At 46.8% G+C, this 26628-nt stretch overlaps 1 protein-coding gene across 1 annotated transcript in view; it reads left to right on the top strand.

Annotated features, from left to right (window-relative positions):
• The first annotated feature begins 696 nt into the window (after positions 1-696).
• The window catches only part of Pacsin2 (protein kinase C and casein kinase substrate in neurons 2), an 89490-nt gene continuing 63558 nt past the window's right edge, over positions 697-26628 (top strand). The window contains exon 1 of the mRNA XM_013511482.1: positions 697-721. The gene's annotated coding sequence lies outside the window, so the exon portion shown is untranslated. The remainder of the gene's footprint in view (positions 722-26628) is intronic.

Below are 26628 nucleotides of genomic sequence, written 5' to 3'. Positions count from 1 at the left end.
GGCGGCCAACTTCGGGGGTCCGCGGGGCTGGCACCGGGCGGGACGCACGCGGGGGCGCCCGTGGGCGCGGTGAGCGCGTCCTCCACTTCCTGGCTTGCCTCCCTCCCACCGCCCTGCCCCGCGTCCGCCGAGGGTGGGAGCGCGCCCGGCCGGGCCCCTGTGCCCCGAGCTGCTCCCGAGCTCGCTCAGTCTGGAGGAACTCGCCGCCCGCCTCCTCTGGGCTCGCAGGCGCGTCCACCCCACGGCGAGACGACTCTGGATCCGTGATTCACTGCGTCTCGCGCGCTCGCAGGTCGGGTTCGGTTCCAGGAGGAGGGTCGGGGAGCCGGCCGGGCTGTCTCCTCGGCTCACGCCCGCAGCCTCGGAGGTGGGCGCGCCCCAGGGTTGCGGGTCCAGTGCCAGGGGCGGCCGCGGGTGCGCACCGTTTCTGCGTCCTGCCTGCTCCCCTGTGCTCGAGTGGCCTGGGTGTTTGTGGGGAGGGGAAGTAGGCTGTTGAGAGTCTCCAGGGCTACTCATTACGCTGTTTACCGAACACTCCCAGGCTGTCCCGGAGATCCATAGACCAGCTCAGAGAAGTTAAGCCTGAGCTGCAGATGCGAGGCGCCCCCCCTCGCCCCTCCCGTTGTCTTGGTTCCTCACGGTTACCCTCCCATATGCCGAGGTCCTGCTTTAACCCTTGCAGAGTTGCTGACTCGGATCCCTCTGATCCCTCCTGGGCAGTGTAAGTGCCGGCCCTCCTGTTCTGTCCCCATTCTTATTCTCCTTGATTCACAAGCCCTGTTCTGTCCCATTCTTACTCTGCTTGATTCACAAGCGCGCCTGTAGCCTCCCTATAGAGGCATTGAGTGGGTGCCATGCAACTTGGGTTTCTCTTGATTCACCTGGAAGGCTGTGGGGTGTGTGTGCGTTTAAACTTAATTCTAGAGTTAAGCTTCTGTGTTTTTCTTTTAGTGATAGTCTTGAAGCTTTAAAGACAGGGCCATTAGGCTGATGATATTTGTTACTTGGGAAAGTAACATAACACAGGAGAGTAGATGAACGATTAGGTTGCTCTCTCTATTCAGGTTTTTGGAGAATAACAGCTCTTGAATGGAAATAGTGTTCTTAGCTCAAGAACTGTTTGGGAGCTGAAACTTCATTACTTTTTGTGCCTGATGTTAAGAGGTAGTGATATTTAACTAATCTAAAGGCATGCATATGTAGAAAACATCTGCGGTTGCAGCATAGCCTGCTGCGGTGACCTGAGGGTTGCTTTACCCTGGTCCCGGGCACCCGGTCCAGATCCCTGACAGCCCAGCGTGTCTGCGCAGGGAACAGAGGTGTCTGTAACCTTGCCTTTTGTATCTGCCGCTTGAACGTTTGTGCTGAGTTAAAGCATGATGTGCAGGCTTCTCCTTCTGAAGAGTTGATCATTCTAAGATACTATGAAATATCAAAAAATTGCATTAATATTACTAACTGTAATGGCACTTGCGTTGAGAGATTGTAGGGCCGTTTATCAAGTGCTTTCTGGCCATCCTCCTCTGAACCTCCCAGTTGACTCTGGCCTGCTTTATCTGCCATCTGATTGTGTTTCAGCTTCCTGGAGGCCACCCTGTAGATTAGGCGGGTAATGACTGTGCTCACGTGATCGATAGTGCTGCCAGTTTTTTTCCAGTTGTGTGGAACTGCAGCTGCATACCTGTAGGCAACGAAGTCGTGGTTTAGTTATGAAGTCAGTTTGCATTCCACAGGTAGAGCCCTTTCTTTGTGGTCTCCAAAGTAATCCCTCACATACCTGGGAGTGCTGTCAGCCTGTGCCTGAGACTTGGCCCTGGGTAGATCTCAGTGGGGGTCCTGATGGTTGTCTAGGAATTCCTGATGACGTTTGGTGTTCAGATGGTTACACTATCTGCCTGTGGAAATCATCTTAAAAGAAGGATTTTCCAGGGATTCTGCACAATGTGACATTTTTGGCATCTGTATAGTTCCAAAGTAATTACTTGGGACAACAGTCATCTGAGAGTCCTAGTTTTGGTTATTTAAATTAAAACCACACTTAAAAAAGACACCCCCAACCCCACCCCGGGGTCTTACTATGTAGTCCTGGCAGGCCTGGAACTCACTGTGTAGCTGAGGCTGGCCAAAGACTTGCAGCAATCCTCACGCCTCAGCCTCCCTGAATGCCATCTCCTTTCTTAATTTATGTACTGACTTGTGTTTAGCATACATGATTGCATGCTTATCTTTTTGCATAATAAAGGAATACCAGACAGTTTTATTTTCTGTTTCCTAGCATCGTCTTTTTTTTTTTTTTTTTTTCTTTTCATTTTCCTCTTGCAGCACTGTAGATCAGACCTTTGCCCATTCTAGGCAAGTGTTTGCCATTTAGCTATATTCTGGGCCCATTTTTTCCCTTTTCAGTCTTTAAAAAAAATCATGTTTCTTGGTGCAGGCATTGAACTAGACAGAGATGAGACTGTAGCAGTAAATACAGTGCTGCTTCAACTTATCAGAGACCTTGATGAGGGACCTTAGGTAGGAGGAATAAGGATAGAAACTTTGCTGTAGCTTTAGAAATCATGCATGTATGGCTTGTGTAGAATTCTCTGTAACTGTATGAACTTTATGTGATTTTTTTTCTCTCTAGAATATGGGATAGTACAGTGAGGGATGTATGGTGGTCAGGAGTCTTGGGCTCTGTCCAGCCTTTGTTGGACTAATCCTGGGGTTTAGGACAGTCAACACAGATCTTATGGCCTCAGCTTTTGTATTTGTAGAGGGACTTGGAGGCTCTCTACCTTTTGAGAATCTGATAACTGTGACCCCCTTCCCAGAAAACACACATGTGGACAGCATCAGGGGCCTGGGCCCCAGTTAAGAACCAGATCACCTCCCCTCTAAGCTGCCTCTCCTCTGCTATAGTGATAGATACAGTGGTGAGCAGAGCACTGCTCTAAGCTACCTCTTACCCCACGTATTTGGTAATCCTATTTTCCCGGTCATCTTGAGCTAATAATAACAGTGACTTGTATTGGTAGAGGACATGCCTTCTAAAGTATTTTCACTTCTCACTTTTTTTGTGCTTAAAACATTTCTGAGTGGCATTGGTGGCTCTATATGTCTTTTTTTTTTTTTTTTAAATGAAGAAAGAGATAGCAAGCTCAGCCACTGCTTTAATAGGACCCTGTGTCCTCTGGCTGGGGCTCCCAGTTGCCAGCATGGGGTTTTTCCATTAGGTTTTGCTTCCTTGGTGGTTGTCATTATGAGTTATGTTTGGTGGAGTGAATATCCCAGAATGTGTCACTTGCAGAGGAAACTATTTGCTCATCTGAAGGAGTATTTTTCTGTTGGAATTTGGATCCCTAAACACCCTTCTGTCCGACTATGAAAAGCTTACTTGTTTTATTTTTATTTTCTTACTACATTTTTCATAGGGGCAAATTTACAGAACTTGGGTATTTTGAGCAGGTAATGTTTATTGATTGAAGAGTACATTGAAATGATTACTTTTTCAGCTGCTAAGCACTTGAAAAAGTTGTAAAATAAATGTTGCATGAGAATTCTGGATATTGAAGTCCTGTCTAAATGTCCTCAGGGATAACGTGCTGTCTTCAACCTGAGGCCCCTCTGAGGGCCCAGGGCCTCTGGGTAGGTTTAAAAGTTGGGTGTGGATTGTGCCATTGACCATGACTGTACAATTAGTGGCTTCTGTGGTCCTCTGCCCAAGTTCCTAATATTTTATAGACTCTTTTTTTCCAGTTTATTAACAGTAGCATCTCAGCTGAATAAAGACCTCATTTCTATGAAAGAATATGAAACTTTAAGGCTGCACAGATGTTAGAAATAAACCGCATCAGGTTTATTTCTGATGAAAGAAATCATCCAAATCAGATGTTTTGATTACTCAGGTGAAATTCCTGTACTGCACACAGTAGGTATCACTCAGGTGAGGCCTGTGTGGGAGAAAGCCCTGTGGTCCTGTCACTTAATGCCAGTGCCTGTCAGGAGAGGGGCTGAGCGGCATTCACTGCTGAGGAGTGGAAAAAGGATTTGTCTGTTTCACCGTATATTTATTTAGGATGCCCAAGGTGAAGAGGCTCTTGTGTTCTGCAGAGGCAGCTCAGTGTGAGAGGTGGGCCTGGACACATAACCTTCCTCTGTGACAGTACCAGGTAGAAGCGGATGCAAGGCAGATGGGGACAGAGGGTGGCAAATCTGACTGCCGTCAGGAAGCTGCAGAGAGCGTCTAAGGGAGATGCAGCTGAGAGGTGATGGGAAGGAGAGTCCTGCGCAGAGCTGCATGGTCATCAGGAACGTGAGTGTGACTGTCATGTGTGCGAGGGCTCTGAGCATGGAGGGAAGGTGAGTGGGCAGGCTTCAGGGAGCGGGTGCCTCCTGTGTCATCCTGAAGGCTCTGGGCCTTCTAGTGGTTGGGGCTCCTTAGAGAGCTGGTTAAACAGCAGCAGGAAGAAGATACAGAAGCAAGAGGTCAGTGAGAACAGGGACTTGGGATAAGGGTGATTTAGCTGGCTCCTTCCACAAAGGTCACCCTGTGTCCTTGGAGGCTGAAAGATTGCCATCAGCAGTTTCTAGGAAACAGTAGCTCAACGGTGTAATGACAGGTTTCTGGGGTGGCATGGCCTTGGTCTTTGACTCAGTCTCTGCCTGTGTTTGTGGTTCTGTTGGGTAATACAGCAGCTGCTTGGGCTCTGCTTGTCTTTTCCTATGGTTTATTCTCAAGTCTGTGAGGTTAGGATGTAACTTTGACTTGTGCAAGAAAAAGGGGGATATTGCAGTAAGGAATCAGAGGTGGAGACAGGGGATTGGAGAAGGACAACCCTGGCTTTGGGTTCCAGTTCTACTACCGGCCGGCTCTGTGCCTTCCTTGGCTGAATGCATCAACATTTTTGAGACTGCGGGTCTCAGCTTGGGCTGCTGTCACAAGGAACCATGGACATGTGACTTACGAACAGTAGAAACTTCTCACAGTTCTGGAGACTGCAAGTCTGACATCAGGTGTGAGCATGGTTGGGTTCTCTTTTGAGTCGTAGACAGCCACGTGATGGAAAGAGTGAGAGAGCTCTCTGAGGGCCCCCTTTTAAGGGCTTTAATCCATTCATGAGGGCGCCACTCTTCTGACTTGTTTTTATTTTTTATTTTAAAGAGTAAAAGTAGGATAACATAATAATGGGGGGGGCTTACCAAATTACAGACAAAGTGGTAGGAAATTATCAATGGTTATTGTTTTACATATTGTTATCTACAAGATAGTTTCTCAGGAAAACAAATAGACAAATAATAGTGAGTTACGGACAAAAGAGGTAGGAGATTATCAATAGTTGTTGTACTATACTTTGGTATCTTCAAAGTGGCTTCTAAAGAAAATAAATAGAGCTATACATGAGTGACCTATTGAATAATCATTAACTATTCTCAATGGTTGTTGTAACTGTTCTGACTTGTTTAGTTCCCAAACGTCCCACGCACTGCACCCACTAATACATTACATTGAGGGCTTGGATTTTTTTTTTAAATTTTATTTATTTATCTATTTATTTTTGGTGGAGACAGGGTTTCAATATGTAGTTCAGACTGGCCTTGAACTCACTATGTAGTCTAGGCTGGCCTCGAACTCCCAGTGATCCTCCTGTCTCAGCCTCCTGAATGCTGAAATCACAGCGTGCACCCCCACAGCCCGCTGAAGGCTTGGATTTGAACCTAGGAATTTGGGTGGGTGGCACAGACATCCAGTGCAGTGCACCGGGACACCGACACCCACTTCCTCCTGGGTTTGTGGTAGGGCTGGAGTAACAGACTCCTAGAGCTCAGAATTGTGGTTCATCTTTAGTACTTGCTTAGTAATTTTGGTATCACTCAAAGAGCAAATGTCTACTTAAATCACTTTGCAAACTATGCGAAATATATCTGTAAAGTACCCATGTTGATTTTATTTTATCCAATTCTATTAAAAATCCTTCTAAAATTTGTTATCTCTCTTCAGCCAGGGTATATTTAATCTGTTAGGACTTTTCCCGATGACTTGGGGTCACTGATGTGGGTACAGCCCCAGGCCCTGCATGGAATACAGCTGTCCTGGCACTCAGCGGCATTTGCTCTCTTGCACCAGTGCTAAGCTCTGCCCTCCTGGTCTGGTAAGCTGAGGCTAGGCGCATCTTCATTTGGTTTGGAGGGCAGCCCTGCCATGTCAAGGCCTTGCCTCACCAAGTAATTTGGGGCCTGAACACCAAGTGCTGGCTGATGGGACGTCTGCCCCTGAGGTGGAAGGGTGGGCTGTGGCGCTGCACCGGCCACTCATACAGAGGTCATGAAAACTGGAGAGACGTGAAAAGGTGCACGAGACAGTGTGTGTACTCTGAACACAGGTGTGAAATAATTGTTGAGATTATGTGCAGCTGTTATAGTTAAGACTGTGGGATTATGAAAAATTTCTCCTTGTTTTCCAAATTGTATGGTTCCCCTTTTATTTTGGGGATTGATATTTAAGCTTTACCTTGATTTTTAAAAAGAGTATATATACAAGCAAGCTAGTTGAATAGGAACTTGCACTTTACCATGAACTTTCCCAGTCAGTTTGCACCCTTCTGCGTGGGTCAGAGGAGAAGAGGCCGAACTGGAGTGGTCAGTGGCAGGGCCCAAGGGTACCCCGTCGCAAGCCCTGTGTGCCTCTGCGCCCCAGGCTGAGGTCTGCCTGGACCTCAGTGGTCTTTAGTGAATGGAGTCCACTGTGGTAAGTGTTTGGCTTCAGGGGAATGACGGAGCTGGCTCTGCTCCCCTCGCAGACCTCCAAGCCTGATGATTAGCTGGAGCTGGCTGCCCTGGGCACCGCTCAGCTGGGACTGGACTGTGTTCCCATTAACCAGTGGCCATTTCTGCAGCAGCAAGCACATCCTCAGAGGAGGAGGCTGACTTGAGTCAGGTAGGGATCAGTGGTGAGGGGACAGACAGTCTGGGACAGTCCCCTTGTATCCTCTGGTGTTCTGAGAAGCTTGACAAGGAACTTTACATTCCTCTTCCTTGAATGCTTGAACGAGATAACAGAGAGTCTGCCCCTGAGTGAGCAGAGCTCAGGGAAAGCAGGTGGCCTTCACGGGGTCGCACTCCGAGTTGGCAGTGACATAAGCCCTTGCTCATGTCGCTGCCTTGCTGTCTTGAGTAACTAGACTCAGAGGTGCTTGCTATCGAGTGTGAAAATGACCTTTAACAGTTACAGCTGTCCCCTGAACACAGAAATGAGGTAAGTTTTGTGGCTTTGTGCTTGAAGGTAGGACCTGTACCTGCAAGTAACCTGATTAAGATAACCTGAGAGTCTGCAGTAATGTATGTAGCAAGGAGTAAGGAGAGAAAAGGAAGGGCTGCTATAGGTGGTCACGGTGACTTGGGGACCCATGTGCTGTCCCACCTGGGGCAGGGCGGAGGGCAGGGTGGTCTACCCAGAATTCCAGAGGTCCTGGCTAAGGGTGTTGTTGCCTTAGCTTCCATGGCAGTGTTTGAAAATGTGTCGGTCCTGTGCTGTGTGTTGAGAGAGAAGAAATTGCATTTCCATAGTGTTTACCCTACCCTGTACTTTGTAAAACTGTGAAAGATATTCCCATTTTGTTGATGTTGTGATATCAGATAAAGACCATTTGCACCAGTAATTAGAGCAGATGCATGTTGATGTGCTTACGGTAATCATTTTTGTGCCAAATAACTTTCTCTTTTCTTGGTTTCTTTAAGATATTTTAAAAATTGAAAGAACAACATAAAAAATAGAGTTTTCTAAATACAGAACTCTTTTTGTAGTTTACCTTCCACATGCATAATGTTTTTTCTGTATCTTCAGGTGGGAAACAGCCGTAGCTGCCATCCAGTGACAGCTGCCCTGGTACCAGAGCTTGCTTTTTTTTTTTTTTTGGAGACAGGGTCTCAAACTCACAGTGATCCTCCTGAGTGCTGGGATTACAGACGTGCCTCTGCAGCTTTGAGGGTATCAGCTTGTGCAAGAGGAAGGTGCTGGTCAGAAGAGTGTATGCTTAGTCCAAGTGTCATCCAGGGTATAAACCAGCAGAAGAGTTGAAGACTGTGGCCTCAAGTGGCTCTCTTCTCTTTATTAATCAACATTGTTATATGTTATTCTTCAGATTAAAGATTCATTGAAATATTTTGTCAATATTTTCCACAGTCCCCCCACAACACCTTTCATGCTACTAGGCACATAATGGGTAGGTCTCCTCTGCATCCCCTTTCTCTATAGCTAGTGTAAGAGCAAGGCCTGTGCTAAGTACCAGGTTTCCCCTCTATTAGCATCATCTTTAAAGAGCTTTTTTGCTTTGGTGTGCAGTGCTAAGCATCAAACCCAGTGCCTTGTGGATGTTAGGCATGTAATCTCCCACTGAGCTACGCCCTAGCCCCTCAAGAATTTTAGTGGCTATGCTATTTTATTGTAATGACATGAAAATATTCCCTTATGGTGGATATTTTAGGTTATTTCCACTTTTTTGCTAATGTAGATGAATTTGCAGTTTACAATTTCATTTCTCTTTTTTCATATGCATCATTAGTTCCTGAGAATAAATTCCCAGGGATAGATAACTTGGATTAAAGGTTTTGCACATCGTACAAGTGTTTTGAAAGCCTGCTTTTGTGAGTCTATTTCTCTGGTATTTTTTGGGAAAGGGAGGATTCTTTCTCTTTAAGGTGCCTTGGCCTTTGAACTTCTAAGTATGTGAGATAAGAAACTTCTGTAAGCGTTTCTTAAATGAGTCACATTTCCTTCCTAAGTTCCTGAATATCATTTCGCTTGAATTGGAGGCTTTGATGATAGAAAGTCCTTAACAGAGCTGGGGCTGTAACTCAGTGGTAGAGTTTTGCCTAGCATGTGTAAGGTCCTGGGTCCATTCCCCAGCACTAAAAGAGAAAGGAGTCCCTGCTGCCTTCTTCGCGATTACCAGAACTAGTGTTCTATGTTCCCAAGATTGTAAATATTTATTGTTGGAGTCTTTCATCAGCCCTTTTCTTTTGAACTGCGGCAGGTCATGGAGCTCCTCCTGGGTTGCTCTTCCACATTTACAGTGAGCACACTGGTATCATTCAGAAGTCAGGACTTGCTCTTTTGGACTTTGCCTCCGTAGTTTCTCGATGCTGCTGTCATGGATGTTTGTTTATCTGTTTCTCTTTTATTTAAAAACTTTTTTTTTTAATATTGGGAACTGAACTCAGGGCACTTACACTGAGCTGTGTCCCCATCTCTTTTTATTTTTTAGACAGGGTCTTGCTAAGTTGCCCCTGCTAGACTTGAATTTCTGATCCTCCTGCCTCAGCCTGCGAGATTGTTGAGATTACAAGTGTGTGCAACCACGCCCCGCCTCTCTTCCATGCTAGAGATGAACCTCTTGGAACATTCTGGGAGGTGAATAGCACTGCTGCTTTTTCTTGCTTGCTTATTTTTTCTGCCCAGGAGTCCACTGTGGCCTCCCGCTTTTGTGGGTTGACTCCCCTTCCCACCTTCTGCGGTCCCCTAGGTTTTCTCTGCCACAGTGAGCAGATCCTCCAGGTCTGCAGAGGACAAGTGCTTAGTGGGACATGGAGGGCTCCAGGTGGAGAGCCGTGGTCAGACCAGCCCCCCACTCTTCTCATTCATGTTCCCTCCCTGAGGCCCCCGCCCTGTGTCCCGTCCCGTCATGCCCCCCCCATCCACCCTGCCCCCACCAGGGGCTGTTTCTCCTTTAGTTATCTGGCCTCACTGTGGGCAAAAACTTGCTTTTCTTGTTTTTTCCTCTTATCCCAGTTAAGAGCAGCTGACGCTCACAAGCAAAGTGAGGACTTTACTTAGCACTAAGGTAGAAATGAGAGGAAGCAATCACTAGCAGCACAGAAGCAGAAGTGTTTTGTTGTGGAGCATGAGCGTGTTTTCAGGGCCTGCACTCCAGAGCTAGGCTGACGGCCTGTGAGCTTCTTGCTTCTCTGTCCCACCCTGTTTATCCTATCAATAAGACCACATTTTAGAGCTTGGCTTTGTGCTTAGAAGCCTGTTTTTTTTTTTTTTATCACAAGTATGGAAATTGTACTTTGCCCTGGTTTCTACAGATGCCTGAACATGGCTGGGTTGTTGTTGCCTTGGCAACTGGCTGAGCTTTGCTGTGTGTGGTGAAGGCTCTGGTAGGGGCTGGATGGGAGCCCAAATCGTCCCTCAGGCTTCTCAGCCATGCTGGTGGTAGAGACCAAGGCCTAGGGGCACAGGCTGTTAGCTTCCCTTTGTCCTCCCTGAGCTTCTCTGCTCAGCTGCCACAACTGGGCTGGACGGCATGGCACCGGTGGAGCAGGCCCCAGGGCCCTTGCTTGACCCAGGCTGTGTTCTGGGCTGGTGCAAGAGCTTCTCGCACTATCCCTTCTAGTTTCTTCTGCTTCTCAGACCTGGGATGGTCCCTGGCCCAGAGTCCCACAGAGACTGGGCCTTGCAGTGGGCAGGAGGGTTGGTCTGAGCACTGAAAGTTTGGTTTGACCGCTAGAGCCCTGTACTCTGCCTCCTCTGGTAAGACTGAGTGAGATGGTCGATATGCTGAATTCCAGATTTACTCTGTTATTCTGTCTTGATGCTGCTTTTGTTTCCTTTTCAGTTTCTGTCTTCCTTGCTCTTGTGAGCCTGGTCTGAAGTTGCCGACTGGGGCGGGGGAGGATGAGAGGTGGCTGTCTCATCATATCCCATGAAAGATCCGACAGGCCACCTTCCTTGACGTTTCTTTGTGTTTGTGCTCATTTCCAGAATTCCTATTTTAGACTCACACTTCTGTTTGCTACTTGTCGGGAACTTACGGGTTTATGGCATTCAGAAGTAGTTTAAGAGAACGTGTGTTCTTACTGATAAGTAAGAGGGTGCTCATCACATTCCTGCCTCCTCAAAACTTCACGTTCACCATGTGGTCGGCAGGGACCAGCTGGAAATTCCAGGCAGTGCTAAGGGTGGGGGCATTGCCTCCTGGAAGGGTGGAGTTGGTGAACTGCCAAGGCTGCCAGGCTCTACAGAGACTGACAAAATAAAAAAGGCTCCTGTGGTGCAGGGGCAATCTCACTTTTGGAGCCCCAGGGTTGGCTGTGTTTGCTGGAGGAGGAACCCTCTTTCCAGCAGTGGGAAAGGGATGCAGTGCTGCTGAGTTTGAGCCTGGTGCCCATGGAGAGGAGCTGTGCAGCCAGGTTCCCCGGACTCAGCCCAGCTCTGCAGTTCCTGTGGGGCCCAACTCTCTGTTAGAATAGGGGATTGATGGATGCCTGTGTGTGCTGGATTAGCGAGTGTCCACCCCGCACTGGTGCAGAAGGGCCTTACAGGGCTTCACATACACAGCCCTCCGAGCCTCTGGCCCTCGGGCTGCCTGCCTCCTCGGTGGAGCACACAGCTTCTTGCTGTGTGCATTGGTGTCCCACGGTGGCCCTGGCTCCCAGGAGGTCCAGGAGTGACTGCAGAGACACCAGCTGCTCTAGCAGGCCTGGTTTGTAGATGGACTTTTTAATGAGCCTACACACCCCTCCACATACACACACACAATGATTATATGTTGTTTACATGGGTGATGTGATTATGATTAACTAAATACCAGTTCATTTTAAAACTTGAATTTATGGTAGCCTTTTGTTACCTTGATTTCCTAAGTCATCAGATGAGAAAGTAGTATCATCTAGGAACCTTGTCAGTCTTAAAAAAGGACCCTTTTCTGTGCAGGGGGTGTGCAGGCGTGGTCAGGAGAAGTGTACTGTTGCCCTTTCCCTGCCCTGGGTTTCGTGTTTGCCTTCGGGCAGCCACACGTCTCTCAGGTCAGGGCATGTTGGGTAGGCGCAGGCCCTGGTGCGGCCAGGTTGCGGTGTGCACTAGGAGCAAACCATGACCAACCAGGAGGGCACCTGGGGCTGGGACCAGAAATAGATCCTACGTAGAGCGACCCTGAAGGAATTCTGCTAAATTTCTCCCCAGCAATGACTCAGCTATTTTTGCATGCAATTCTGGTGAGTCCATAAATCTTTATTCAACTAATATTTGACTATATGCCACGTAGATATTTGACGGTGTGTCACATGTCAGCCGTGGGTCATAGCATTGGAATTACTGCAGGAAAAAGAATAGACCAGGACTTCACGTTGGAGTTGTGGGAGGCAGAGTGTGATGAACTCCTCAGGCCCAGGGGAGAGGGCAGCTATGCTCAGCAGACTGCAGGGGCCAGGCCTCAGGCCCTGCTCAGGCCCGTGCTGGTTGTCAGCCTCCCAGCTCCCTTCAGCCTTTACCTCCCTGCACTGGATGTTTACTTCACTAGCACCATCAGAAGGCTCTTTTTAAATTTATTATTTGTTGAGGCTCATTTGTGCCAGGTGGCCTCCTCTTTCTGCCTGATCACACTCATCCTCAGTACAGTTTTGTTTTGCAGGTAGGAAAGCTGGGCTTAGTGAAGTGCAGACTTACACCTGGGCGTGTGGCACCTGTTTGTGACCAGTGTGCAGTGAGTGTGAGATCTCAGGAGCCAGGCCTGAGGACAGTGTCAGACGTGCCGGCAGATATGACACATCTCTGTTTAGTCCTGCCTGGGAGCTCATGGTTATTCTTCTGCCTCAGCCTCTGTTGAAGATTACGGGTGTGCACCGCCATACCCAGCAGAAGTTTGATCGTTTCTGTGGCTGTCACATGGAATCGCTTTGCCCACAGAGAGAGACATGGCTAGGACAAGCTTCAGGGTGGACATTATCAGCACCTGCAGTTATCAAATGTGCCTGTTTACTGTTCACAAAGTTGCACAATCCCATCCTCAGTCCCAAATAATTGTCTCGTGAGTGGCATTTGAAATGCGGTATTATTTGGTTCTAGGCTGAAGAATCTGCATGCACACTGGTTTTCTTGTGACTTTTAAGGCACTGTCCACTGGACACACACTTTCTGAAAAGTCCTCTCTTCTTTGAAGGGTAGAACAAAACAGCATTTGGGATCTTGATTTACCCCTGACATAACAGTCATGATTCTGACTGGAGGTTTGTAAGCTGCCATCCCCCTGGCATGGCAGCTGTGAGTTCTTTAAATATTTACATTTTATCACTTTGTAGCTCTTGCCTCCTTCTAAGGCTTGTGGCACTGCCTCTCAGACAGAACTGTACCTTTGTAGTTGCTTTGGAAAGCACCTCAAGGGTTATATTTCTGTTCCGCCCACTCGGTAGAGGACTGTGCTGTGCCGTACAGTGTTAATTAACTATTGCAGCGTCTGCCCAGCCATTCTTCCCCTGTTGGGGCCCAGAGCAGCTGGTTGGGAAAGGGAACAGGGCCCCTTTGTCTATGGGATGGTTGGAAGCGGAGTCCTAGGGGAGAGTCAGGGCAGTCTAAGGAGGCAGGAGTCCTACTCTCAAGTCCAGGCAGATAGACACTCAGAGTGGGCTGGGCTGGGCAGGGGGTCTCTTGAGCCAAAGGGGTGTGTGCCTGCTGTGGCTGTGCAGGGTATCCAGGGTGCTGCACGGGAGCACCCCCCCGCCGACCTTTCCTGCGTCAGGGTTGCCCTGCCATTCTTACCACTAAATCAGTGTTCTTTCTTTGTTGCTGGGACAAAATACCTGACACTCAGAAGTTAAAGAAAGAAAAGGTTTGTTTTGCTTCACAGTTCGTAGAGGTTTCAGTTCATAGTTGGCTGGCTTCAGGGCAGGAAGCCCTGGCAAGGGGGCATGGTACGGGAGAGCCCATTCATAGCCTGGTAGACAGAAAGCAGAGAGAGGATGAAGGGAAAAGCGGAGATAAACCTTTACAGGCCACGTGCCCAGCGACCACCCCGTCTCACCAGCCTTCACCGCCCAACCTCACATTTAGCTCTAGACTCATCTGTAGGCTAATCCAGTCCACTGGTGAGCATCACACCCCATGATCCAGGAACCTCCCAAAGCCCCGCCTCTGAGCACATGAGGCTTGGGGCATATCTGAACATAAACCAGAGCACCGTAATACCTGAGGATTTCCACTGGGCACTGGCCATTTTTCCCAGTTTCCCTCTAGGGTTTGCCTGCTGCTGTTCTTTGGATTTTGTCAGCCTCTGACAGAATATCAGAAGGATTCCAGCCCACCTCTCATGGTCTTCTTTAGAGCTCTTGTTTTATTTCTACTTCAGCTCAGTGAATTTTAGCCTGAATGAATGCCAGTGAGGAGTCAATGTTGGCGTCTGGAGCTTTGCCTAGTGCAAACCAGAGTTGCGCTGGCACGGGGCAAGAAGTTCTTGCAGAAAAGCAGTGCAGAGTGGCATTCCTGTGAGCGCTTGTGCCCTGCAAAGAGTCTCAGTCCCCCAGTGGGCAGGGCGCTGCTTCTCTAGAGGGACGGCAGGGTAAGGCGGAGAGAGCCTGGGAGGGCTTTGCCTCCTGCAGCTGTCCTCCTGCCGGAGGTCACAGAAATGGCCTGAGTCTGTTCTGACCCACGTGGGAAGATAAAGACAATGAGTCTTCACTGTGTCTTGGGAAGGGCTCTTTTTCAGTATAAGATTGTGATCGTCGTATGTAGCTGGTAGTTTCTCTCCTTTCCTTTCCCCTCTCCTATCTCCTCCTTTCTCCCTCTCTCCTCTTCCTCCCTCCCTTTCTTTCTCCCTTTTTGCCATGCTGAGAATCAAACCTAGGAGCTTGGGAATGCTAGGCAAGTGCTTTACCACTGAGTGATAGTCTTTTTGTTTCTGTTTTTTGTTGTTTTTTTGAGACAGGGTCTCACGTTATAGCTCAGGCTGCCCTCAAACTCACAGTGATCTTCCTGCCTCAGCCTCCTGAATGCTGGGATTATAGGTGTGCGCCACTATATTTGGCCTTGAGCTGATAGTTTTTGAAGAGTATTTTATTCGACAAAATAGAAAGCAGTCTTACGTTATTCTTCCCCCAAATTTCAAACACATGCAGAGTTAAAATGAATATACTAAAAGTTGCCCATATTTAAAGTGTACAATTTGGGCCAAGGATGTAGTTCAGTGGTACAGCACCTGGCTGGCAAGTGTGAGCCCCTGAATTAGATTCCAAAAAAGAAAAAAAAAAAGACTAAAGTTGTACAGTTTGACACAGGACATGGTGATACATGCCACCCATCCTAGTAGTCTGAGAGGCTGAGGCAAGAGGATCACAAGTTTAAACCTATCTTGGGTAACTTAACAGTTTAGCCAAACCCTGTCTCAAAATAAGAAGCAAAAATGAAAAAGGGCTGGAGAAGCAGTTCAGTGTGAAGGCCCAGGGTTGAATCCCTAGTACTGCCAAAAAGAAAGTGTACTCTTAGATAAGGCTTGACCTGCGCATACACCAGCTGCCATCTCTGCAAACAAGAGGGAACACTCCGTAGCTCTGGGGTTTTATCTAGCACCTTTGTAGTCCTGTCTTTCCTTCTGTCTCCTCTGGGCCAGCACTGCTGTGCTTTGTGCAGCTGCAGGTTGATTAGCATTTTCTAGAATTTTATATAAACGGGCCCATGCACTCTGTACTGTCTTCCTTGTGTCTGCAGCTTCATCCGTGTTGTCGTGTGCAGGTTTCATTCTCTTTTGTATCTGTTGCACCATTTGTCTGCTCATCTATTGATGGACTTGTGGCCTGTTTTTGTTTGGGGCTATTGGCAAATAGAGATGCCGCAAACATCGGTGTGCATGGCTCTGGGCATACGTAGACCGGAAAGGCCCGGCAATACCATAGGTACACACTGCATGTTTTCCAACACTGCCAGACTCCTTCCTAGAGTGCTGTATAGCACGTTCCTTTGCCAGGCCTCCCTGTCCTCTCTATCCCTGCCGGCACTGGGTGTGGTCAGTCCTTCTGCTTTTGCCATTCCCTGGGCCTCTGATGTGGTGTTGCATAGTGACTTCAATTTGATTTCCCCTTATTGCTATCAGTATTCATGCCCTTTTATGGGGCGGAGTGCTGAGGTAGATCCAGGCTTCGTGTATACCAGCCTGTGGAATAGCTATTGAAATCATTTGCCCATTTAAAAAATTGTTATTACTTAGTCTTAGGATTTCATTATGTATTTTGGATACAAGTCCTTTATCAAAATATGTGATATGCAAATACTTTCTCTTATCTTTGTCTTTTCATTCTCTTTAACTGTGTTTTGAAGAGCAGAACTTTTAAAAACTTTGAAGTCAATTTGTTCTTCTGTGGGGTGCTTTTTTGGCTGGTTTTGCAGCTTAAAATGTTTGCCAAATCCAAGGTCACACATATTCTCTCTATGTCTCTTCTAGAAGTCTTACGGTTTTAGGCTTTACATTTAGGTCTGTGATCCATTTTAGATTGCTTTCTTTCTTTGTTTTTGTTTTTTCTTTGGGGTACTGGGAATTGAACTCATGACCTTGTGCTTGTTGGGCAGGTGCTCTGCTGCTGAGCTACATCCCCGGCCCTAGATTATTTTTCCCTGAACCTAGAGCCTTCACATGAGCTACATTCCCCCCAGCACCACCCACCTCTCCCTTTAAATTTTAATTTTAAGACAAACTCTTGCTAAGTTCCTCAGTCTGGGCTTGAATTTGTGATCCTCCTACCTCAGCCTCCAGAGTACTGAGGTTACAGGTGTGTGCCACTGTGTCCAGCTTGTTACTTTTTACGTGGAATGTAAGGTATGGAATGAAGTTTATTTTTTCCACCTGTGGCTATCCAGCTGTTTCAGCATCTTTTGTTGAAAAGTCTGCCATATTTTTGGGGAATTTTCCTAATCAGTGAAATCCAAAGATCTGGGAATTGTGGTTCTTGGCACATGGATCTCTTCCCTTTTGTGAATGCTTATTGTTCTCTGGTGCTTCGTGCAGCCTGGCTTTCTGTTTATTTACATGTGTGTCCTTGCCCCTGATGGCAGGGTCGCTGTCACTGGATGGCAGGCAGGCCAGCCTGGGTGCTGTCTGCTTGGATGTCCGAGGTCTCCTTCCCTGTGACAAGACAGAGCCCTGGGCATGAAGGCGTTGCAGGTTCCTGATGGTGGGTCCTGAGCAGTGTCTTATTTCCAGAGTGACAGTGGAGGCCTGCCAGGACTGAGAGGTGAGGGACAATGAGCCTTCTGTGCCCAGGTGGGTGAGGTGGCACTTGTGGCCGCAGAAGGTGGGAGGGGCCGTTCCTCATTCCTGAGAGTGGTGTCTGACTGGGAATGTGGCTCTGGCATTTCTTCCAGTCAGTCACAGGGTGGCTCTGAGAAGGCTCTCTGCCTCTACCGTGCAGGCAGGCATCTCTCCAAAGGTGGGCGATCTCAGCTAGTGCTGCTGCGCCTTACACACCTGACATTCCTCTCTCTGGAGTCCTATGTATGTCACCCACAGTGGGCCCATGAAGAGGGGACAGTCCACTGCACAGACAAGGACACTGAGGCACAGAGAAGGGATCATATGAAAAGTCTTTGGATTGCCCAGTGCTCTAAATGTCAAAGTGAAGAAGTCATTGGATTGTGCTTTTCATTACTGAAGGTTGACGAATAGATTTGGTTTAACATTTTTTATTACCTCTCCTACCAGATTGGAAGTGTGGGTTACATGGCTGTCCAATGAGTGTTCATTTCCTTGTTAGCAGTGGGGAGAGGTTGGACCGATTGATTGGATTAAAATTCTTTGGTAGTTCCTGGTGGCTATCACAGTGAAATCCCAAACTTTTGGTTTGGCTTCTCTTTCCTGAACTTTGTGCATTTCTCCCTCCTAATGTGCTTCTCATACATCTTGTTGCCTCTGCTGTGACTCCTTTTTCTTCCCCGTTGTGGCCTGCTGATTCTTCACAACTGAGCTGTGGTTTTTACCGTCCCTTCCTGCCAGCTGCACTGCCCTCCAGCCTGCAGTGTATGGTCTACACCTGTGCCTGTGCTTCTCACTGAAGTGTGACTGACCAGCTGTTTCTCCCAAGAGTCTGGGAGCTAGGTGAGGCAGAAGGCAGGGACTACCTTTTATTTATTTATTTTTTATTTATTTGTTATTTATTTATTTATTTGAAGGGGGATTGAACATAGGACCTTACCCATGCCAGGTAAGTACTCTACCACTGAGCATTAAAAACTACAGAAGCCACTTCAAGACTCAAACAGATCATTACTCACAAAAAATGATATAGCTTATTTAGTTTTGTCCTTATTTATTTTTGCAGAACTGGGGATTGAGTCCAGGGCCCTGCACTGAGCTATATCGCCACCTCCTTTAAAAATATTTTTTATTTTGAAACAGGTGTCACTAAGTCTTTAAGTTGCCCAGGCTGGGATAGAACTTGCACTTCTCCTGCCTCAGCCTCCCAGAGTGCTGGGCTCACAGGCCTGAGCCAACACACCTCACTCCCTCTTTTATTTTGTTTTATTTTTTGTGACATGGTCTTACCGAGTTGCTCAGGCTGGCCTTGGACTTACGATCTTCCTGCTTCAGCCTCCCAAGTAGCTAGGAGTAGAGGTGTGTACCAGTGACTGCCTTTTTATTGGAATCCAGTTTTTAGCTCTGCACTGGCATATTGTGGGTGGCAGACATTTGTAGGGTGAATAAATGCATGTAGGTACTGTGAAGACCTTCTAGTGTTAAGCAGTATAATTATTATTTTGGTACCAGGAATCAAACTCAGGACCTTGCGCTTGCCGGGCAGGCACTTGTGCTGCTGAGCTATATCCCCAGCCCCGTATTTTTTTTTTTCTAGTAATGATCAGCTTGAGTTTTGAACTGGCTTCTTATGTGGCTTACATATTTTTTTTCTTTGAGAAGAATTCTATTTCTTTATGGATTTATGTTTCCACCCTGCCATTTGTCTGTCATTAGAATTTTTATAGTAGGCTCAGACAATAATTTGAGTTTTTGAAACTCAATTTGAAACCCACTGCTAATTTGTTCTTTGGAATGTGGAGACTGTAGCCTCTGTGGGTTAGAACGGATCAAATTTAGTGTCTGATAGGGAAGCAACCTTGGTGAGCAGCACTAACTGCACTGCATTTGGCAGAGAGGGCTGTTTAGAAATGTTTGTTGCGTTTCTCACTGAAGTCTGCATGCTTGCCTCTGCGTAATTTTATTGTTGCGCTGCTGTACTTCAGGAAACAGATTTCTGTCCAGGGGCTCCTAAGTTGGATGCCGATGGGCTGAGATTTGAATCTTTGAAGCAGATTTTCAGTTCCTTGCATAGTGTATTTTTCCTTTAAATCCTGGGAGGCAGGATTAACAAGTCTCACTTGTTTGCTTGTCCTCCTTGGGGAGGACAGAGGGAGGGAGGGAGATAGAAGATTGAGTTGGAACTTCATGAAAATGAGCTGAGGTTTTTTCAGTGTGGGTTTTTTTGGGCATGTGTGGACATACCCGCCCTTTTAGGCTGAGTGTCCCTCTGGTGAGTGCCCTTGTCATAGTGAGATCTTGACCATGGAGGGACTTGGTAGGGGCCATGGATGCAAAGCACTTGGGGACTCTCTTCTCTCTGTTTTTGATGCCTGGGCCACACGTAAATTTCCTGAAAGACTTTTCTTCCAGCGCTTGGCACCCAGTATTTTGGGCAGTGAGGCATGTGCATGTTGCGTAGTAGTCATTCCTGGACTCCACATGGGCTGTCTCAGGCCTCCATGGGTGGTCAGTGCGGTCCTTCAGGGGAGGAGCCAGTGGGTTTTAGGGGTGTTGTGTAGGGGCTTGAGAAGTGTTCTCTGGGGTAGGTTCAGCTCCTGTGTGACAGTAGTGGTACTCTGTGTACGAGCAGCGTCGTGTGGCAGGTTTTACACCTGCTTCTCGTCGCAGCTCTGCAAGGTCAGTGTTGTCATTGCACACGCCGTGAAAATGGAGGCTCTGAGAAGTAGTTTGGAATTCAAAGTGACATAAACTAGTGGGTGATAGGGTCAGGATTTGAATGCAGATTAGCCTCACTGTGTGGTGTACAGAATCAGTCTCGTGTTGCTTCCTCCGCACTGTCACCTCTGCTGGGCAGTGGAGCCTTTGGTCACTGGTGTGCAGGCAGGGCCCGCCCGTTGCTGTCGTCTGCTTGCTGAAGGTCCTCCCTAAGTGTGCGATGTGAACGAGTGGCCAGGTGTGAGGTGCTGTAGGCTCAGCTGGTCTGGCGGTAGCGGGGCTGGAAGGGGTGGGAGCTCGGGAAAGGGGAGCCGAGGTCATTTTTGAGGTGTTCAGTTTCGTTTGACCGGATGAGTGCTGCCCTTGCCTGGTACTTGTGCTGTTTCAGTCGGGTGGCCAGTGCATGTTCCCAGCGAGCGGGAGTCTGCCAGACCCACTGGCCGCGGCTGCCAAGCCGGGTGGCTTAGGACCATGCGTCACTGTGCTGAATGTCGGTTGCTTTTCCTTTTGTGTTGGGCAAGTTCTGTTTTGTTGCTATCATTTTCCTCTTTTAAAGTCTCCAGTGTAGCTGCTGCTCTTCCTTTTCATGTTTCCCTCTTGTCTAATTCTCGCTTTTTCTGTATTAATTCCAGGAAAAGTGAAATTGTGGCTGTTTGACTGAGATTACAGGACTGGGGGTTATCAATCTTGAGATTAAGTGCCAGCCTCCTGACTCAGACCTGTGTGGCGTGGTACCGGAGGCTTGGTCACAGTGACTTTGGTATGTCCTTCGTGCTGAGGATGTGGGGGTGCAGTGAAGTCGCCAGCGGCTCTGTAGTAGATGTCAGTCCTGCGAGCAGCGAGGGGACATCAGGCCAGGGAACAGTCAGTTCAGGTGGAGATAGGAATGTGCAGTCCTAGGTGAAAACCTGGGTGTGTGCACTGATTCTGGAAGAGGGTAGACTGGGGCTGGGCCTTTCTCTCATTTCTGGGACTTTTTCAAACCTTACCTCTCTCTCGGGAATGTGGTATGGTACAGAGGCAGACAGATTAAAACCAGTTGAACTAGATGACCACATGTGCGTGCCTGCGTGCGTGCCTGTGTGCGTGCTTTGGAAGGGCTGGTAGCTGCATTTGTATTCACAAGTGTTTTAAGCCAGTGCACTCTTCTTAGGAGTTGGCTGAGGGCTCGGCTGGTGGACTGTGTCGTCAGGGGTGCGGGTTAGGAAATGGTGACCTTGCTGGTCTCGAGCTGGGTCTGGCTGTGGAGAGAAGTGAAGCAGGTGGGGAACTTGGGTGCTGTGACCCTGGCAGAGCCTCTGAGTTTGTCCATGTGCTGCCCACTGGTTGGCTGTGGAGCCCATTGGGGTGGCCAAGAAAGCTAGCCTGCTTCTGCGGCAAGTGCCCTGTCCTGAGAGGTGTGCAGCCCAAAGAGGAGAGGGCTACTTTGGTCACATGGTTCCCACACGCTTCCTGATTTCGTTTCCTGATTTTTGTGTGGTTTTTTTTTTTCTGTCTTTTTGAGACAGGGTCTCACTATGCAGTTCAGGCTGGCCTTGAGCTCACTTTGTAGCCCAGGCTGGTCTCCAACTCACAACAATCCTCCTGCCTCAGCCTCCAGAGTGCTGGGATTACAGGCATGCACCAGCATGCCTGGCTGTCCTGGTTTTTGATTACCACATAGAACAAAATAAACCCACGTATATGCATCTCTCTGGTTTCATTTAGAATAAGAAGACTGAATGTAGGCTCTACTTTTGTTTTCCACACCCCCATCTCACTTTTTGTGGGGCAAGTGGTTGTGCTTTTAGAGAAGTTCATCGTAACTGCTTGGCTTTAACATTTCATCCTTATGAAGCAGTGTACTGTTGATGTGTCAAGGGGAGGTTTCACCTTTCCAGGGTTCAGTTAACCTGTGACAGTCGCATAGGCCACAGTTTGCAGCCTTTTGGCTCAGTTGAGGCAAGAGAAATTTCATCTTCATTTCTTTTGGTTTATGTTGCTCCTTAGTCCCAAATGTCCCAAGCACTAGCTAAAAGGAGCATTGTTTACTTCTTTTCTTTTTTTTTTCTTCCAGTGCCGGGAATCAAACTCATGACCTTGCGCTTGCTGGGCAGGCGCTATGCCACTGAGCTAAATCTCCAGCCCTTACTTCTCAAAAGTTGAGTTCAGATCAGGTGTAACCAACCTGCCCTTCCAGGTCAGGCGCAGCAGAGGTCATGGTTGCTATGGTTTTCTCTCTGGCAGGTGGATGTCCACCTCATTTCCAGACTCAGTTCGTGAAGATAAGGTGCAAGTGAGGTGCATGCAGTGTGCTGTGAGGTTAATGCATCTACATTGGAGTTCTCTCAGGAAAGCCTGAGGCCTGGAGCTTGTCTTTTAGGCTGGAAATTGAGAATTCTGAATTCTGTACTCATCTTGATTTATCTAGGTCTTCACACAAGTTATATGCTTGTGCTTGACATGATACCTGGCAGTAGTCTCTCTCATCGTTTGTCTCAACAAACTAGGTCAGCCAGCTAACTGGAGAGGTAGGGTAAGGAATTGTAAAACAAATACATACGCTAGGCATTTTATATTTTAACTAAATTTTTTTTATTTTTTATTTTTTTGAGAAGGAGTCTTGCTGTCTTGTCCAGGCAAGTCTTGAACTCAAGGGCTTAGACTCCTCCTCATCCTCCTGAGTACCTGAGATGACAATGTGTGCCACCGTACCAGGCTGGCATTTTTTTTTATTTCATGAAAACAATAAAACAAAATTTCATAACAAACTAATAAGAAAGTAACAATAGTTAATACACTGTGTATCATTATCTTCAAAGTAGTTACTCAGAGTACATTGACAAAGCTTTTTCAAAGAAGAAACATATTAGCACAAAACTTTCTTTCAGTGAACTAAGAGAAACTAGAAGTATAAATGAAACAAATTAGCATATATATTAAAATATTTTTGAAACAACAGAATAGCTAATTTGGGGAACCATGGTGTTTTATTTTTAACTTAAAAAATGCTGATGTACTTTTATATGTCAATCTTTCCTTGTCCCTCTCTCTCTCTCTCTCTTTTTTTATAGTGCTGGGAATTGAACCTGGGGCCTTGCACAGTCTCCCACTGAGCCACACACACTAATCTTTCCTTTTACTTCCACTCTGCTGATAGAATTGACAGCTGTTTTCTTGCGTACACCACACTCACAGTTTGTTTCTTCAGTATCTGAGTTTTGCTTGAAGATGATTAAAAATGGAGCCAAAAGACCCTAGAGTTAGTGATACTGCTCTGGGAAGCCCCCAGCTTAGTGAGTGGTGCCCGTATTGAAATGCCTTCACCACAGGCTTGGCGGCTGTGGTGCCTTGACAGGGGGCATCTACCCCCAGCAGGAAGAGATCAGAGCGTTCATGGTAAAGCAGACGTTTGAACCAGGCCATTAGTTTCTTTTTAATAGTTTAGTTGACTATTTTTATGCTTGTTTAAATATTTATATTTTTCTAAGAATCGAGATGTAAGCAGACAGAGCTATCCTTTGGGCCTTGGGCAGCGGTAAGAAAGGCTGAAATGCTTTGCAAGTTTCTGTGTTTAGGTCCTTAGTAGAGGCATAGGCTCGTTCTCCTGAATGACAAAGCTCCCTAATCCTGCAGTCTGCTCTGCTGCAGGAGGATTGGCCAAGAGGGATGTGTTTCTGTCAGACTACAGTATACTGGTCGGTATTCTCTGGTGGTAAACTAACGTGAGCATAAAAGCATTTCCTTGGAAGGCACTGGGTGGAGGGGCTTCACAGACAGAGAGGAAACCTGAAAAGGAGGGACCATTGCTTCAAGGGATGGGAGCTTCCGAGGCCCCCCTGGAATGCGGTTGTGAGAGGAGGAGGAATGGTGCTGGGCAAGGAGCAGCCCATTTGGAAATGCTTGTGGAGCACCTCGTGGGATGGGAAATGCAACAACCAAAGGTCAGGCTGCACCCTGAATGCAAATACTGTAAAACTTTGTATAGTGTCTTAGGTGAGTACATTTGAATTTCTATAGTTCAAAGAGCATACCACATCATTTCTTTGTGCATAGAAACTACAGAAGTGTTGCCAGCCTGTGTCGCTCAACATACTGTCAGTACACACACGGAGACCTTCCTGAGTTCTGCCCTATGTGGGTGGTGCGCTCGGTGCTGGGAGTACCATCTGCGGGACAAAGCTGGACTCTCAGCTCTGCTAACAGCTGGCTGTGGGCCTCATGCTCTTCTTTTGTTGTGTATAAGCAAAGACTGTTTGCGGTACTTCTTATTAGATTTCTCAAAGTTAGATTATTGCATTTGTTGGTGTATGCTCCTGCCAAGCAAAACAAAAAGATGTCTAAACAGTAAGGTGGCAATAAGTCTGCAGTCACAACACTGAGACAAGCCATCCTTGACTATTTTGGTATAGCAGAACTGTGCACATCTTTCTCCTGACTCTCACCAACATAAACACATGTTTTTAAAAAAGAGGAAGCTACTGTAGGCATCACTCAGCAGCTTGCTGATTCCACTTCCTTTGAGCTTACCACATGCGTGAAGTCAAGCTCTCCTGAGAACAGATGGGAAAAAATGCCTGGCATGTTGCAGGTGTGCACTGCCGAGTGAGTGGGTGGAGTGGGTAATGAATGCGTGCCATCCATACTCTGGGTCTAGCTCCAGTTTGGTAGTTTTTAGTGGTTAATGCCATATCAAATTGCTCCTGCCTGTCTGTGGACTTGTCCCAGCAATATCTGAATACACCCTTTTCTGGGCATTTCTGCCAGCACTAGGTGTTGTATGGTTTGGGGCTGATCTCATGAGTGAAAATACTCTTTTTTTTTTTTCTTTTTTTTTTTTTAACTGAAAATATTCTGTTATCATTTTAATGTTTTCCTGAGTAGTAGTACATCATTTTACATGTTTATTGAGCATTTGTAGTTCTTCTTCTATGAATTCCTTATCCATATTCTTTGCCTTTTTACCCACTGGATTATTTTTCTTTTCAATTTTTAGGAATTCTTTGTATGTTAGGGTTCTGAATCATTTGTTGTATGTATTGCAAAATGTCTTCCAGCTATTGTTTCTGTACATTTTTGTCTAGATGTCTTTTGACATAAAATGTTAAGATTTTCATATAGTCAAATCTCAAACCCCCAAAACTGTTTGCATTTCAGGTTCTGTCCATAGTATGGAGAAAACAATATGAACCAATTTTCCTTTGTGTGTGTGTATGCACATATATGTGTACATATATTTACAGCATTTCTGGATACATTTCTAAGTAGAAAATGAATACAGTAGTATATTAAAAGATTAATTCTCCATGACGGAGCAAGGCTTCTTCTAGAGGCACAAGGATAGCCTAACCCAAGGAATTGTGTCTGCCTGAGGAAGTTCTGGCTCAGATATCAGGATGTACAGCACTGTGTTCCCTATCCCTGCCATCCAGTAATTCTCTGACTTTGGCTAAATTGTGTAATTTCCCCAAACATGAATCTCATCCATAAAATTGGCAGGACCAGAATAGTCCCACTGTATGGGGTTGAAGTAAGGACTGAATGTGATGCTTCGTGTAAAGTGGTTAGGACAGGGCAAGGTGCATAGTAAGTGCCTAGTTAATGTTATACGAAACAATTCACTACATCAAATTAGAAGACCTATATGACCATATTAACAGATATCTGGCAGTCATATAATAAAATTCTGCAGCTAATCCTAATAAAAATCTAAGTAAAATAGTTATAGAAGAAATCTACATCAATGTAGAAATATTTACCAAACCTGGCAACAAGCATATGAGGTGTCATCATACTCAATGACAGTGAGTCTTGCATGCTGCCCTGTTACCTCGGATCTGTGAAGCCCTAGGTGATCCTGTGGAATTGTCAAGCTTTTGGGAAGAGGGGTCAGGAGGAGGGGGCTCGGCTGCCTGGGTGATGCTTCTGCTCTGTTGAGGTGGTGACAGTGTGTTTCCTGAGGCCTGTTCTTCCCATTGGCCTTTCATGGGTGTGGCTGCTGGCTTCACCCTGTGGGAACCAGGAATTCCTGGGATAGGGCAGGGAAGGGAGCTATTAAAGTGAGAAGCCACCTCAAGATGGCCAGAGCGCCTTTGTCCTAAGAGGGCATTGAAAACCAATACTAGCATGACCTCTAGAGCCTTGAGGGGCTCTAGGATAGCAACAGATAGGTCAGTGTGGCAGTTGCCCTCTCTTCTTTCTTCCATGTAGGTGAGGAATTCACATGGGTGTAATTTCAAAACTCCTCTTCTACATACAAAATAAGTGCACAGATGTTTTCAGAATGAGAGTGAGAAGGAAGTCCTGAAAGCTCTCAACCCTGCAGGGCTTCAGGTCAGACTGGACCTTCTTGACCAGCCTGGAGAGCCATGGGGGATGGTGTCAGTCTGTGAGTTTGGGCATTGACCTACTTCTAGCTCTGCATTTACAGCACACTTACATTTCTTTCCTATGTGTCTCATCATCTTCTAATGTAGAATGTTTTATTAATACAGTTCACATTGAACAATAGAGGTGAGTTGTTTTCTGGTCCTGGGGATTAACATAGGGCTTTTTGACTGAACTGTATCTCCAGCCCCTAGAGTTGATAGTGTAGTTCCAGCTGGAAGCCTGGCCGGTGGGATTCCCTCAGTGGGATTTTTTCCTGTTCAGACCTTCAGCTGATTGGATGAGGCCTACCCACTCTGGGAAGTTGGTAGGCAGTCTGCAACCTATTGATTAAAATGGAGAGCTTAAAAATTAATCTCATTTTTAAAAAAAAAAAAAAAACCCTTACAGAAATATCCAGAATGTTGGACTGACTCGGCATCCCACACTCAAGTCAGGTTGACACAAAAGTTGACATAAGCACAAACCGCAGTTTACCAGTCTCCTGTCATCAGGTCCTGAGTTTCTTCATGTTTTGATTGTTGTAAGTACCCTGGTTGTGAACATTTCTTCT

This window comes from Chinchilla lanigera, unplaced genomic scaffold (assembly GCF_000276665.1).
Source record: "Chinchilla lanigera isolate Chin_1 unplaced genomic scaffold, ChiLan1.0 scaffold00012, whole genome shotgun sequence".
NCBI lineage: Eukaryota > Metazoa > Chordata > Mammalia > Rodentia > Chinchillidae > Chinchilla > Chinchilla lanigera.
This window is presented reverse-complemented; position numbering and strand designations above follow the sequence as displayed.